At 36.4% G+C, this 3,659-nt stretch overlaps 1 pseudogene; it reads right to left on the bottom strand.

Annotated features, from left to right (window-relative positions):
• Positions 1-2,068: 2,068 nt before the first annotated feature.
• Positions 2,069-2,187, bottom strand: LOC118609067 (annotated as a pseudogene).
• Between the last annotated feature and the right edge of the window lie 1,472 nt (positions 2,188-3,659).

A 3,659-nucleotide genomic window follows, 5' to 3' on the forward strand; every position in this document is an offset into this window, starting at 1 on the left:
AAATTATTCAAAACATAATTCAAGAAAATTTCTCAAAACTAAAGGGCACAAGTTCTCATACTGAGAAGTTTCACTGAGTGCCCTGCAAAATAGGTTTAAAAGATCCCACACCAAGATACATCATAACATTTTGAAATTTCAAAGACAAATAAACAATTCTAAACACAGCCAGAAAGAAATAATGAGCATCATTCAAAAGGTAAAATATTAGAATTTCAATAGCTGCACTGGAGGCTAGAAGAGCAATGCCTTCAAATTTCTAAGAGAAAAATATTTTCAACTTAGAATTCTATACCTAGTCCAACTATCAATCATGTATGAAAGTGAAATAATGTTTTAGACATTCACGATCTAGAAGCTGCTCAAGGATGTACTAACTCAAAATGAAAAAGTAACACAAGAAAGAGAATTTCATGGAAGAAAAAAGAAGATCCAACATAGAAGAGAACATTACGGAATTTTGAAGTTGATAGTAATTAGAAATCCCAGGGTGATAGCTGTACAGCAGAGCAGCTAGTCCAGACTGTAGCAGGTGGAGAGAGAGAGAGTTGCAGCAAGGATATCTTCTCCCCAAAAGTTTATACTGCTAGAACCTATCAGTGGAAATTTACATTTTCAGTGGAGGGTTTCAAAATGATTTAAGTAGTGGTACATAGAAAGCTAGGTGTGTTACTGTGATTTATACTAAGAAATTTATATTTGGTCTTTATCAGCTTTCCTAAAATTTCCTAAGTAATAAGAGTGACAAAAGTGCCTTGGTGTCTTTTTTTTATGTTAATGAGGTAACTTTTGGGAAGCCTGTAGGATGGGGGAGAGTTGCAACTACATGATTAGAGAGTTGGAACTTGCAGCCCCAGCCTGACCTCTGAGGAGGGGGGAGGGACTAGAGGTTGAATAAATTGAAGTGGCCAGTGATTCAGTCAATCATGGCTATGTAATAAAGTCTCCATAAACACACAAAAGGACAGGATCCAGAGAGATTCCAGGTTGATGGACATGTGGAGATTTGAGGAGAGTGGCCCATTCAAGAAAGCATGGAAGCTCTGTGCTCCTTCCCTGTGGTTGCCCTGCATCTTCCTGAGTTATTTCCTTTAATAACAAACCAGTAATCTAGTAAGTAAAATGTTTCCTAGTTCTGCGAGCTTCTCTAACAAGTTAATTGAATCTGAGGAAGAGGTTGTTGGAACAACCTTTGTTCAGAAGCATCGGCGACAACCAGGGCTTGCAATTGGAGTGTGAAGTAAGGTGGGTAGAAAGCCAGACTTGTGGAACTGAGCCATGTGGAATCTGATGTTATCTCCAGGTCCATAGTGTCTGAATTGAGTTGAGTTGTAGGACACCACCTGGAGCCAGAGAATTGCTTGGCAGTGTAGAAAACACACACACACTGAAATTAATGTCAGAATTGTACTAGGGAAACAAACAAACAAACAAAAAACGAGGGAATGATTAACTCCAGTGAGAAAGAAAATGTAATGATATTTCATGTAGCTCAGCTATATTCGAGGTTATGATAATGTAAATACTAAATACTGATCTTAAAAATTTATGATAAAAAATATATTTGGCCAGATGGCAAAAGGGGAAATTGTGTGTGTGTGTGAAAGGGGTATTGTAACGTAATGTTTTTATAGTAGGAAGATAATAGATAATAACTAAAGCTGAAAAGTTTACACTGCTAGAACCTACCAGTGGAAATTTACATTTTCAGTAGAGGGTTTCAAAATGATTTAAATAGTAGTGCATAGAAAGCTAAGTGTGTTACTATAATTTATAATAAGAACTGTATCTTTGGTCTTTATCCCCTTTTCTGAAATTTCCTAAGTGGTGAATGACAAAAATGTCTTGGTGACTTTATGTTAGTGAGGTGACTTTTGGGAAGCCTCTATAGTAATGGTGCCCACCACTGTTAAAAGTGCTTTTTCTGAATTAATTCCTTTTGTTCATGCCAATGTCATGAGTTTTTTTTTTAATTTAATTTTATTTTTTAGGCATAACCACCCTTGGTTGACCTTGCAGATTGACAAGGACCTTGACAGTGTATAATCTCTTATTTTTTTATTTTTTATGCCTACAGTACCTGGTCTTCCTAGGTGGTCTCCTATCCAAGTACTAACCAGGCCTGACCCTACTTAGCTTCCGAGATCAGACGAGATCAAACTTGTTCAGGGTGGCATGGCCGTAGAACCTTGTGAGTTTTTAAAACCCATTTTATAGATGAAGATATGAAAATAGCAGTATAAGCATATAATTTAGAAATATGGAGACAGACTCCAGAAGAAACAACTTTAAGAAAATTCATTGCCCCTGTGAAGAGGAAATCAGGGATCGAAAAGGTATACAGGGGACTGCTGGTTTCCAATAGAAGACTTATAAAATCATTTAACTTGTTAACCTTTCTACATGCCGAACTTCGATAATGCTAAACAACCAATTAATACATGCAGAGTCATAATAAATTAATTTTAATTCATAAAAGGAATCCACCTGTTATAATCATTTCAATGTGAACAACAACAACAAAAAGACTCACAGAAAGCAGCTCTCAGACTTTCTTTTTGCCAGCCTACACTTTCGGTGATGTGTTTGCCTGTCCTTCAGGTCCCCAGCCCATCAAAACTATCATCAAAACTCCCTTTCATGGAGGTTAGAAGGTTCTGTGGCGTAGACTGACAACCACTCTTCATCCAAGATGTTTAGCGAGTATGTGCACATACCCATATGCATATAAATCAGATTAAAACAGCTTAAACCAAAAAATCATTATTATAAATGTTTTTCAATCACAAAAGCCTTGTACAATCACTTTTCATCCAAATAATCACTCTGAGAACTATGTGGTCACCTGCTATATTTTCTGAGGAGAAATCTATTGAACAGATAGACATAACAAAAAAAAAAAAAAGGCAATTATAACACCTAGTTTTTCACTTATTTTGGTCGGTTTTAAGGATGATGACCCCACTGGTATTTTTAGGAAAAACAGTTGTTAATTAATAAATACTAGAGAGAAACAAAGAATAGTGAATACTTAATCCACTATTCAAACTGCTTCGGAGTCCTTGTTTGAATCTCTCCCTAAGCTGTTCATTTAATTCTGTGCCTTTTAAGGCTTAAGTTTTTTAACTGTCACTCAAGGAAAAAAACGGAAGACTCCTTAAATTATGTTAGATATTGATCAGTTCCCAGATAAGGCACTCCACCAAAGAGAGAAAGGAAGAAAAAAATAAGTCCTGAGGTAAATTAACCCCTAATGAACACGGTCAGACTTTACCCCCAAACCCTAATGCAGTGATGCAAACACTAAAAATTCCACCAGTGATCGCACAGTGTTTTTGTGAGGAGGTGGGTGACAGAGGAGGGAGAATACCTAGGCTCTTGAACAAATATGACCAGATTTATTTTACCCTTTTTTTTCTAATAGCCTCTACTTTTCAGAGCAGTTTTAGGTTCGCAGTAAAATTGAGTGAAAAGAAAAAAAATAATTGAATAAGAAGTACAGAGATTTTCCATATGGATCCACACGAGCACATGTTTCCCACCATCATTACCAGAGTGGTTCATTTGTTACAGTCTGTGAACCAACATATCATTATCACCCAAAGCCTACAGTTTACATTAATCTTGAAGGAAACCAAAATTTTGCCACCCTAAAGCTG

Source organism: Rousettus aegyptiacus, unplaced genomic scaffold, assembly GCF_014176215.1.
Source record: "Rousettus aegyptiacus isolate mRouAeg1 unplaced genomic scaffold, mRouAeg1.p scaffold_m13_p_10, whole genome shotgun sequence".
Taxonomy (NCBI): domain Eukaryota; kingdom Metazoa; phylum Chordata; class Mammalia; order Chiroptera; family Pteropodidae; genus Rousettus; species Rousettus aegyptiacus.